Source organism: Panthera onca, chromosome A2, assembly GCF_046562875.1.
Source record: "Panthera onca isolate mPanOnc1 chromosome A2, mPanOnc1 haplotype 2, whole genome shotgun sequence".
In the NCBI taxonomy this organism is placed as follows: Eukaryota; Metazoa; Chordata; class Mammalia; order Carnivora; family Felidae; genus Panthera; species Panthera onca.
Genome location: NC_138340.1, coordinates 121,482,969 through 121,495,367, shown reverse-complemented (window position 1 = coordinate 121,495,367; position 12,399 = coordinate 121,482,969). Strand labels below are relative to the sequence as shown.

Here is a 12,399-nt window from a genome sequence, read left to right as displayed (position 1 = left end):
TTCCAGCTCCCCCGCCGGTGGGGCCGGGGGCAAGGCAGGCTCCTTTAACACTTACTTGTGTGAACCTGTCCAAGTTTAACCACCTGAGAGTCCTCGCTCTTAAGTTTTTGAAATGATTATTTGCACACATTGTAAAGCTAAAACATTTTACTTCTAAAAACCTTTTCGTGCTTCCGGTGGCTAGACACTTTAATGCCAAATGAGTTTTTAAGAGCATGTATATTTTCTACGTTCACAGAACAATTGCTTTGGGTGTGATGTCCCGAGCAAGAAATAACCCGCATCAGGGATGGAACGAGGGCGGCAGGTACGTATGCCCTTCTTTGCCCCTAGAACTTGATCCCCATTAGGTTTTCATCAATTCTGAAGCCGAAAGCACAGAAGAAATGGCAAAGAATGCCCCATCCATTTTTTTCCATTTTTTCCCTAGGCACATGGTGAAAATAAGTCAACAGAGGTAAGATTTCTATGTCTTTCCGTAACGGGGGCAAAATTAGAAGCAAGGCTGTATTTTTAACTTTTTTTAAACGTTTTTTACTTTTGAGAGAAAGAGAGAGACAGAGGCATGAGCAGGGGAGGGGCAGAGAGAGGGAAACACAGAATCTGAAGCAGACTCCAGGCTCTGAGCTGTCAGCACAGAGCTCGACATGGGGCTCAAACTCACCAACCGTGAGATCCTGACCTGAGCCAAAGTCAGATGCTTAACTGACTGAGCCACCCAGGCATCCCATAACAAGGCTGGATTTTAAAGGCTAGTGCAGCAACCCAGGTAGAAAATGATTAGCTGTATGATAATGTGAATGTACTCAATGCCACTGAGCTCTATACTTAAAAATGTTTAAAGTGATAAATTTTATGTTGTGTATATCTTACCAGAATAAAAAATTAATGAGAGGCTGACCCACATCAGTAGCAGTGGGCATGAATAGAAGATTCAACAGGTCTAATCAAATGATTGGAGGCAGATACATTTTCCTATCATTCTCATGGGCAAAACGTGCACATTAACTACAGATGAACAAATACTAACCTCTAGCACACTAATGTCCAAAACACTCTTACAACCTTCTCAGTGAAACAAACAGACCTAAACATCATGAAATAATCAGATCTTACGATGTGTTTTTTTCATACCTGTAGAGCATTTTCTTCTGTGACATGTTAATATCAAGCTTCAAGCAATTCATACAAATAGGAAAATAAAATGTGCTGCACTAAAAACACATATTTTGCAGAGACAGGGCAAAATGGGGGGAAAAAACTCCATTAGGCATCTTCTGATTCAGTTTTTACCGTCAAACATATGAGCGGTAAAAGCATTTCCAGAATTCAGTTACTTCCATGAGGCGAGGAAAAAAAAGGAAAGATAAATAGGAAGGAACTTCAGATATGACTTGTGCAAACAACAGACTCATAGGTTTGGAAAAGACAATTTGTTGCTTTTCAGAATTTGTAATACATTGAGATTGTGATTCACTGAACTTCTAGGGAGGAATTAGAGGAGATCTTTAATTTCTTCAGTAAAACATTTCAATTAAATGTTCAAATGTACGTCTATCTGGTTTCTCCAGCACATTTTTTAAACAGATGGCATACTACTAATAAATTTTGTTATCTCTTCATCCCCATCTCCCACCAATGATTGGGTGAAGAAGTGAAAAATACTGCCAAGACCAGTACTTTTTTTTTAATATTTATTTTTGACAGAGATAGAGACAGGATGTGAGTGGGTTAGGGGCAGAGAGAGAGGGAGACACAGAATCTGAAGCAGGCTCCAGGCTCTGAGCTGTCAGCACAGAGCCCGATGTGGGGCTTGAACTCATGAATTGTGAGATCATAACCTGAGCTGATGTCGGACGCTCAACCAGCTGAGCCACCCAGGCGCCCCCTGCCAAGACCAGTAATAATGAGAATGACAGCTACAGTTAGGATTTCATTTTAATACGGTAGGATTTTTGTTCTACTGAATTAAGGTTGTTTGATAATAACTCATGAGTTTCAGTAGGAAAAGAATTTCCTCTGTAGCTCACAAAGAACCTAAAATATACATACCACTCCAAAAAAAAATTTTTTTTCAAAGCCCCACCATGCAGAAAATTTACTTAGCTTGACATACACAGACTTCATGTAAGGGGAAAAACAAGTGTCTGTTACCTTCAATGCCCAATATTAGAATGACTGTGACTTACAGTCAAATTTGAAATGATGATGATGTGATAAATTGAATAATAGGAACTGTCTTGTTTTTCATATTTAGTGTCATCAAGCTAATGGCTTTTGTATACTTTTCCAAACTACTTAATGGATGTTTTATGATTTAAAAGAATTCGCTTTCTTGTCAGACAAAATATAAAGAATCCAGATTTTCTGGTTTCTTGTATTTATTTGTATGTGTTGGAGCAGTCATTCTAGGCATTGATCTATAAACAGATGCCAGTCTGTGATGAAATATTCATAGTGAAATAAAAAAAATTAGGACAATGCAGTAGTTGCTTTTTTTTATCTATATAGAGCTCAATGTCTTCAAATAGTATGACGATTCCTAAAAAAATTAAACATACAATTATTATATGACCCCCAAATCCCACCTCTGGGTTTACACCCAAAAGAACTGAAAGCAGGGACTCAAACAAATATTTGTACACCCATGTGCATAGCACCATTATTCACAACAGTCAAGAAGTAGAAGCGACCTGTGTCCATCCATGGATGAATGTAACATTGTAACACGATGGAATATTATTCAGACCTCAAAACGAAGGAAATTCTGACACGTGCTACAACAGGGATGAACCTTGAGGACGTTACACTACGTGAAATGAGCCAGTCTCAAAAAGACACATACTGTATGATTCCACTTATATGAGTAACTAGAGAGTAACCACATTCATAGGGCAGAAAGTAGGATGATGGTTCCCAGGGGCTGCGGGGAGGAGGATTTCGTGACTTGTTAATGGATACAGAATTTCAGTTTTGCAAGATGAAGAGCTCTGGAGATTGGTCGCACAGCAATTGAATTGAATTCACGCCATAGAACTGTACCCTTAAAAACAGTTAAGACGATACATTTTATCCTATGTATAGTTACCATAATTAAACATTTCTTTAAAATCTGTTAAGGGGAGGGGTGCTTGGGCGGCTCCGTCAGTTAAGCATCCAACCCTTGGTTTTGGCTCCGGTCATGATCTCACAGTGTGTGAGTTGGAGCCCCGCATCCGCCCCTGTGCTGACAGCGCGGAGCCTGCTTGGGATTCTGTCTCCCTCTCTCTCCGCCCTTCCCCCTCTCGCTCCCTCTCTCTCTCTCTCTCTCTCTCTCAAAATAAATGAAAATAAACTCTAAAACATTTTCTTTATTAAAGCTAAATGTATTCAATTTGCAAGACTTTCCTTTAGTTTAAGATCATGTCCCTTCTATCCTCATGATAGTTGTAGATGGCAGTAGTTTGCGGGGGGGGGGGGGGGGGGGGAGATTTGTTTTTTTGTGTATTTGGGTTTTTCTTTTTTACTTCCTTACTTGACACAATAAACGTTTGCACCCTGTTATTGATTCCTAAACTCAGTTTGAGTTTTTATGGGCCTGTGAAACCAAAAAGTTGGCGAACCATTGCTCAAGAGATCAGTGGTGCTCACCTTTGTTTTTCCTGCCTGTCCCAATGCACTGGAGTGAATGACAGACCTCCATCAACCTCAGTAGGGCTTATTGTCAGCTGGAATTTTGGCCTTAAAGGGGCAGTGTGCATATCAGAATGGCTGGGAGTCACGAATACTAGATGGGCCCCAGGGGGGTCTAATAGGGCTGTCTCCACAACCCCCTCCCCCCTGCCTTCCAGGTGACATTGACTCCTCCCCAAACCTAGCTAAACTGAGAATTCTTGCTTAGTAATATTCATCCATCTAGGATATTTTAGTGGGGCTAGAAAGTACTTGGACTCTTCATTTGTTAATTCACCCTTTTGCCTTCTCTACAGGGCTGTCTTAGCCTCCCAGAAAATTGGTGGGACTTCCAAAGAAGGCAAGTCCTTCTGAAATCTCCAACAACTAATCCCCTAGAGAAGGGTTTCTTTATTGCTAACACTAATTCCTTACACTGGGATTTAAATACACTTTTCCTTACTCTTTCAGGCTAGCTTGTCTAAATATTCTTGGTCATTGTTCCCTCAAGGAAAAAATGGAAGAGATTAAGTCAGGTCTTTCAAACTGCAGGTTATGACCTGTTAGTGGAACAGAAGACCAGTTCAGTTAGGCATGCCCAGGATTTTTTTTTCCTTAAAAAAATTTTTTTTAACGCTTATTTTTGAGAGAGAGAGAGAGAGAGAGAGAATGAGTGGGGGAGGGAAGAGAGAGATGGAGACACAGAATCCAAAGCAGACTCCTGGCTCTGAGCTGTCAGCACAGAGCCCGACGCGGGGCTTGAACTCATGAACGGTGAGATCATGACCTGAGCCGAAGTTGGACACTTAACCGACTGAGCCACCCAAGCGCCCCAGGGATTTTTTTTTTCTAATGAAAGAGAAGTGTGTTGAAAGACTAGAAGATATCAAAGTGCATCACATGTAGTGAAGGTTAATACTATTCCATGAAACTCTGTATATATTCTGGGCCAACACATAAAATGTGTCTCCTAAATCGGGCCATAGTCAAAAATGTTAGGAAACCATTGGATTCATTAAGTGATCTGTGTAATCTGTTCTAGCTTAAAATTCTATAAAGCTCATTTTACTAGTAAACACAGAACCTTCCCTTCACCCACACCAGCTCACCACCCCCCTCAGCAGATCCAAGAGCTTTTATCTGTCCTTGAGAGTCCTGTGAGCAATTTGCCTTGATTCCTTCATGCAGACCCGGACATTGGGCCTTCCTTTGAGTCTCTCCTGGCCCTGGAATAATGATTTCATAGTGCTTCTTCTACTCTATTGTAATTGGGTTTTTTTTTTTTGTCCATCTCCCCAGCAAGCTGTGCGTGTCCTTTAGTGAGGTCTGTTGCACATAAAGGAATGAGGGAAGGAAGGAACCAACAGTGTATTTGCTTAAGAGAGTGGTTCTCAGCCCTGGCATCACATCAGAATCCCCTGGGAAGCTTTTTAAAAGCCCAGGACTCACACCACACCCAGACAATGAAACAGAATTGCTGTCCATGGAGCCCCAACATCAGGACACTTTCAAGCTCCCCTGGGGAGTCCAGCATGCAGACAAGGTTGAGACCCAAGGGCTTAGACCAGGACCTCGGGATCTTGTTATGATGCACCCTCTGATTCCCTAGGTCTGCAGTGGGGTTCAAGATTCTTTCTCACGTACTTTCCAGGTGTTGTTGATACCATTTGTCTGCAGACTACACTTTCAGGAACGAGAGTAGAGTGTCTGATGGAGGCTGGCAACATAGAATAAGCCGAGACAGCAAAATCAAACAGACCTGAAAGCCAGCAAAGGTGGTGACCAGGCGTGTGGTTTCTGGAGTAAAGTGCCTGGCACAGTTTCTTACTAGCTATGTGACCTTGGGCCATCTACTTAAGAGTTTTCCCGTCTGATGATGGTAACTCATGGAGTGGTTGTGAGGACCAAGCATCACGCTTCCGAAGGACTCAGACACATACATGTGCATTATCAGTAGCGTGATTACATATCCCAACTCCACTTACTAGCCTCGTGCCCTTGGCAAATGAACTTAACCTCTCTGGGCTTCAGCTTCCTCAAATGTGAAATGGGAACTCGTAACATCCATCTTATGAGATGGGCTTTACATAAAGAGACGGCATGTAAAATTCTTAACACGGTATTTGACCCGTGCACGTGATCAATAGATGGTTATTCCTCACATTAGTTTCATTTGAATGGGGATAAATCATTTTGACCTCCCATAGGTAATTCTCCATTTAGCCATCTGCCAGCACTCAGAAACTTCTCCTGCCCCCACCCTCCACAGGCCCCGGGCTGAGGGCCAGATGACAGGAGATGCAAAGCTCATCTCACTCTTTATTTCAACGTGTTATACTTCAACAGCAGGACCTGTTTTTATTACCCTACTGAGTTCACATGGGTAGCTTTGGGCAGCAGCAATTATTGTCCTTATTAATTTATAGACGAAGAAACAGACGTGGCTCTGACATGTTGGATTTTCTCGAGCAAGTCCCATATGAAGGATAAAAGCTCCTAATTCTAATCAGAGCCAGAGAAAATACTCCTGACTTCATGCTTCTTTAAATCCTCTCTTGCAAAACCCTTTGAAGACTGCAACATTCCAGGTGTTGTACCGGATTCCAAGAACCCACGGCAGAGGTGTGAACAAATTGAACCTCTGCAGGATCACAGGCTAGGGGTCTGGGGGAGGACGGGGAGCAGCAGGCTCTGACAGGTGGGGATGGGGACAGACCGCATATGAGGTGTCACAGAAGAGGTGCTGTTGTGGCAGTGAAGGTTCAGGAGGAGTTGATAAGTGGGAAAGGGGGGAAAGGTGTTCAGGAAGAGAGAACAGCATGGACAGTGGCGATAAGGTAGGAAACTGCTTGGGATGGTCAGGTCAGGATGTTTGGCAAATGGCAGGTGGCCAGAGTGGAAGAAGATAGAGCTAGAAAGTTAGCCTGGGCCAGACTCTAAGGCAGATAAAAGAGCTGGGATTTCATCCTGTTAGCCGTCAGAGGATGACCACGTAATTCATCATCCATCTAGGTCACTTTTGGGAGTAAAAGGGCAGGTAGCCCAGATGGAATAAGAGAACACCCAACACACAACTGCCCTGGTCCAGGCTAACAGGGACGTCCAGTCACCCTAGCTCTGGAAAAACCTGAAGGCCGGACACTGTTCACGTTTGGGTGTATGAGAGCAGATTCTGGTAGCAGTGCAGATTGGGAAGGAGAGGCCGTGCCTACAGTCGGGCAGATAGCTGGGAAGGCAGCGGAGGGTGGAGAGGAGAGATGTCCAGGAATGGTTTTGTCAGAAATGCAGTGGATTGAATATATGGGGACAGAGGGAGGGGGAGGGAGAATATTTCATGACTCAGAATTATCCAGGCTGGGTGATGTGAGGACTAAGCTAAGGAAGACAAGAAGAGGAGCAGGTTTGGGGGAGAGCTGGTACAGTCCGAGGCACATCGAGTTGGAGACACTTGCTCAAAACCGTTGTCAGTGTCAGCATCCCACAGGCGGTTAGGGCTCAAGGCGTGGAGCTCACAGGTGGAGACTGGGGACAGAGACTGAGTCACTATAGATAACGGTGCTAGGAGGAAGTTGCTGAAAATCACCAAGGGAGAGGAGCTAGGGAGGGAGAAAATATGAAATATGAAACCTAGGATGCACTTGCAAGAAACGGGAAGGGGCTGGTGGGAGAAGAGGAGCTGGGGAAGAAAGATGGGGTCAGAGCGGGTAGAAGGGCAAACAGGAGAGAGAGTGCCCCAGAAGGTGATAGAAGGAGCAGGTTTGGGGACTGATGACCGATTCGTTCATTCAGGACCCTCAGCTAGCGTGGGATGAAGACTGACACCATTCTTGACACGAGAGCGTCCATCGTTGTTCAACTTTCTGGAGCGGTGGGAGTGGGACCCTGGCCACACGGCACGTTGAAGGTAGCAGGGGCATGAGTCCTCGAAGCCAACTCTGGACCCTCTTCTCTGGAGGCTCCGATGGATCTGAAGGAGAAGGAGCTTGCAGCGGCTTGAGGGGGAGGCAATTTCCCTGCTTCCTCATGCTGTTTACTTCTGAGTCTGGTGGAAACATGTGGTTAGGAAATTAGAGACAGAGACGCTGAATTTACCCCAGGTCCCCTGGGTCTCACTTTCACAGTCTGGGAGCTGAACTTGAAGCGTTTTTTCCTTGTCCAGAGCGGTAGCGGGTTTAAGCAATTGTGTTGAGAGTGTTTTTCAGCCCCAAATCTTGATGTCTTTGCTTGTATTCAGATGTAACTTGGTAATGGCCCAGTTAGGACATTGCAGTGTCTGATACTTTCGCACACACATCGGTGGTGTAGGCCACTAGCGCTTTGCTATTATAAACAATGAAAAAAATCAATTGAAAGAAGTTTACTTAATGAGTATTCATGACTCTGTGCATAAGACCAAAGATGGATGAATCCTGTGCCCGGAGAGCAATTGGGTTATTTGTCTCATTATTGAGTTGTAAGAGTTCGTTATTTATAGATGCCGGAGAGCAAATCTTACAAGACACATGATCTCCAAATATTTTTCCCTATTCTGTGGGTTGTCTTTCTACTGTAATCGTGTCCTTTGAAGCACATTTTTTATTTTGAGAAGATCCAGTTGATTTATTTGTTGGCATACGAATGTTCATAGAATTCTCCGTAAGATTGGTAGTAATGTCCCAATTTTAGTACTTTTATTCTTCTCTCGGTGTCAGTCCAGCTAAAGCTTTGTAAATTTTATGAGGTTTTCATCAATTGACAAACGGGCAAAGGATTTGAATATACATTTCTCCAAAGAATATTTGCCAATGCCGATAAGCACACAGAGGGATGTTCAACATCATTAGTCTACCCATCATCTACTAGGATGGGTAGAATAAAAAAAGACAGAAATAACATGTGTGGGTAAGGATGCGCAGAAATTGAAACCCCTTGTGATTGCTCACAGAAATGGAAAATGGCATGGCCTCTTTGAAAAACAGTCTAATTGTTCCTCAGAAAGTTAAACAGAGACCTTGGAGACACCCCTACCCCTGAGCTGCCTGCACTGCCTAGCCGTGGTGAACCCCATGGTGTTCTCCAACATTGCCACGGACAACAAACCCTTGGGCCGCGTGTCCTTTGAGCTGTTTGCGGACAAATTTCCAAAGACAGCAGAGAACTTTCGTGCTCTGAGCACTGGGCCGAAAGGATTTGGCTCTAAAGATTCCTGCTTTCATAGGACTATTCTGGGATTTCTGTGCCAGGGCAGTGACTTCCCACACCACAATGGCACTGGCGACAAGTCCATCGATGGGGAGAAATGTGATGATGAGAATTTCATTCTGAAGCACATGGACCCCCGGCATCTTGTCCATGGCCAATGCTGGACCCAACGCAAATGCTTCCCAGTTTTTCATCTACACTGCCGACACTGAGTGGCTGGATGGCAAGCATGTGGTCTTGGCAGGGCGAAAGAGGGTATGTTGTAGAAGCCATGAAACACTTTGGGTCCATGAATGACAAGACCAGCAGGAAGATCACCATTTGACTTGTGTTTTTATCTTAACTGCCAGACCATTCCTTCTGTAGCTCAGAAGAGCCCCCTTCACCCCCATCTGCTCAAATTGTTCGATAATCTTTGTGCTTTCGCTGCAGTTCTATGGGTTCCACATTTTCCTTAGTCTCCTCCAAGTCTAGCTGGATTGCAGAGTTAAGTTTATGATTATGCAATAAGAACTAAACAAACAAAAATAGTTAAACAGAGAGTAATCACGAGACCCGGAAATTCTATTTCTAGGTACACACCTAAGAGAATTAAAAACATGTGTCACGCAAAAGGGTGTAAACAAATGTTCATAGCAGCATTATTTATAATAGCCAAGAGGTGAAAACAACCCAGATGGCCATCAGCTGATTAACAAATACAATGGAATATTATTCTACCCTAAAAAGGAATAATGTTACATGCTACAAAATGGATGAAACTTGAAAACACTATGCTCCGTGAAAGAAACGAGATGGAAAAAGCCCCATATTCTATGATTCCATGTATATAAAGTGTCCAGAGTAGGTGAATCCATAGAGACAGAGAGTGGCTTGGTGTTTTCCAGAAGCAAGCCAGGGGGAGGGAAAAAGGGGGTGACAGGGATCCTTTTGGGGTGATGAAAATGCTCTGGAATTAGATAGGGGTGATGGTTGTACAACTTTGTGAATGTACTAAAAACCATTTTTTAAAGGATACTTTAAAAGGGCAGATCCTATGGTTGTAAATTGTATCTCAATTAAAAATGAAAAAGACTTCATGAACACCATTAGGCTCTTGACCCCACCATTTTCTCCCGATTTGTCTTATCGACTCCTGACCTCACTGCCTTCCCCATACAGATCGGTTGTCTATGCCTTCACCCACAGTATTGCCTTGGTCCCTCTGTCTGGAATGATGTCCTGTTCTCCACCTTGTTTGCAAGACTAACTCCTACTCATCCTGCAAAACCGCAAGCATTGCTTTCCTGCAGAAAGACTTCCTGAACCCTCCAGAGTTCATTTCTTCCTCCTCTGTGTCCCCCCTTGTCCCTCGTATATACTTGCAACATTTATCACACAGGTCTAATTACTTTGTTTAGGAAATGAGCTCTTTGAGAGAGAGAATCCCGTTTTAAAGACTGTTCCCTCCTCGGGGCCTAGAACAAATCGTTGCAATTAAGTAAAGGTTTGTTGAATTGTAGTTAAAGTTAAAACTGTATTTCATGCTGCATACTGCATTAAGTAACAGGGGTTTTTTTGTTTTGTTTCAGAAAGCAAGGAAGAGATGGGCCCTTCATCAGACGGTTTTTGGCTTTATCGGTACAAAACTATTCCAGCTAATTGTTCCCCAAGGTTTTCAAAAGGACTAAAATGCCTTAGCACCAAATCCCAACATTCCTGGCACACAAACATGGCTGTACGAAGGGACGACTCTTTCTGGCTGGGCAGTCTCTGTGCCGGGCGAGCAGGCAGAGGCCTCACAGGTGAAGCTTCTTCATAAACGCAGTGACCAAGGAAAAACCAATTGCTGCTTTCACATTGTGCTCGTGTGATCGAGATGATTCTGCCGAGCTGCTGTTAATACTTCTGCAATTGTCAAATGAGCCAATGAGAAATGCGTCGAAGTTGCTCCACACCAGCGCTCAGACCCATTACTGTAGGTCACAACAGCGATGACTTCTTGCCAGAACATGCGCTTACGGAGAGGTGCCTCCAAGATACAGCAATCTTGTTTGTCCGAGAAGCCCTCGCCGTTTCTAGGGGAACATGGGGCAGATCTGAAAGCCCGGTCTCACTAGTACGTGGCAGGGCTCCTCCTGAGGTCACACATTTGGAATAACAAATGTCACAGATCCCCTATGTTGGCTTGACCCCCCCCCACCCCTTTTTCCCTAGCCATTTTGACCATGAACATATCTGGATGCGGGGCGCCTGCGTGGCTCAGTCGGTTCAGCACCCGACTCTTGGTTTCAGCTCAGGTCACGATCAGGAAGTTTTGTGGGTTTGAGCCCCACATCGGGGCTCTGCGCTGGGAGCATGGAGCCTCCTGCTGGGATTCTCCCTCTCGCTCTCTCTCTCTGCCCCTCCCCCGTTGGCACTGTCTCCGTCTCTCTCAAAATAAGTAAACTTAAAAAAAAAAAAAATACCTGGATGCTTGGAACTTCTCAGCAAACACAAAACTTACAAAGCTCACAGAGGCTTGGAAACATAGCCTATCTGCAGGCAATGAGATAGTAGGTGGGGATTGAGGATAAAGGATAAAAGAGGTTTCAGTGTTGAATGAGGGGAAACCACATTGTACCAAGACACAACAAAAACCCTGATGAACAGATCTGCACAAGGTGACAATAGAGGGTGTGTGTGTGTGTGTGTGTGTGTGCACGCGCGCATGCAATGACGCATGTGAGCGAGGTGAAAGGGGGTGGGAGTGTGTGAGGCAGGGTGAGCAAGAAAAGGAAAAGAGAAGTGGGGGAGGGGGATGAGAGAGAATGCTCCGGTAATCTCTGGGAGCTGAGCTGACTTCCCACCACGTTGAGGGGCCATGCCTGCTGGTGACAGTATGTGTCCTGTCCCCATACAAGACAATGTGAAAGGGACAGAGTCAGTGGGGACAGCTCTAGAGGATCTGTAGAATGGAGAGAGTTCGGCTTGAACTTGCTTCATCGCTATTTTTGGACCAGCTAGCAGTCGTGGGAAAGCAGAAATAACAAAATGGGGACCCTTCAGTGGATTTGAGTTGAAATGGAGTCCTGAGCCCATGAGGACTTTCCTGCGGTGGAGTGTCATTGCTCTTTGTGACAAGCAACAGAGCATTCGAGAAACTGGCAGGCCTGACTGACCAACCTGATGCAGTGGTTGTCTGCAGAGTGGGCTTGATAGTCTGCCCTTTCTGAGGGTCTGCTTGCTCAAGGGCAGGGAAGAATGAGAGAAGCAGACTAGACAAGAGGCCTCTTACAATTTCCTTGAACTCCCACTTGTAGGGTCATCATTACACATGACGATGTCTAGAAAGCCATCTGGCAAATAACCGGCCCCAAGCTGGGATTATTAAAAATGAGGTTTAGGAAGAACGAGGCACAATCAGGGCCATTATGAGAACCAGGTCTAAGGGACCGGACATAACATGATAGAAGGCTCATTTATAAGACAAATCTCCACGCCATGAAGAACCTTATTTCTTTTCTGAGTAAAGCTTTTTAGTTCTTTTTAGCCTTCCTGTGTTTTTTAATTTTTTAATGATTTTTTTTTACTGTTTATTCATTTTTT

The 12,399-nt window shown here is 44.3% G+C and overlaps 1 long non-coding RNA gene and 1 pseudogene across 1 annotated transcript; both read left to right on the top strand.

Annotated features, from left to right (window-relative positions):
- Positions 1–230: 230 nt before the first annotated feature.
- Positions 231–12,382, top strand: LOC132679342 (uncharacterized). Its single transcript, XR_009610101.3, has 3 exons — positions 231–307; positions 431–457; positions 10,404–12,382. It is a non-coding gene; the product is annotated as an uncharacterized LOC132679342 (long non-coding RNA).
- LOC132679341 (peptidyl-prolyl cis-trans isomerase A pseudogene) lies at positions 6,910–10,142 on the top strand (annotated as a pseudogene).
- Positions 12,383–12,399: the final 17 nt, after the last annotated feature.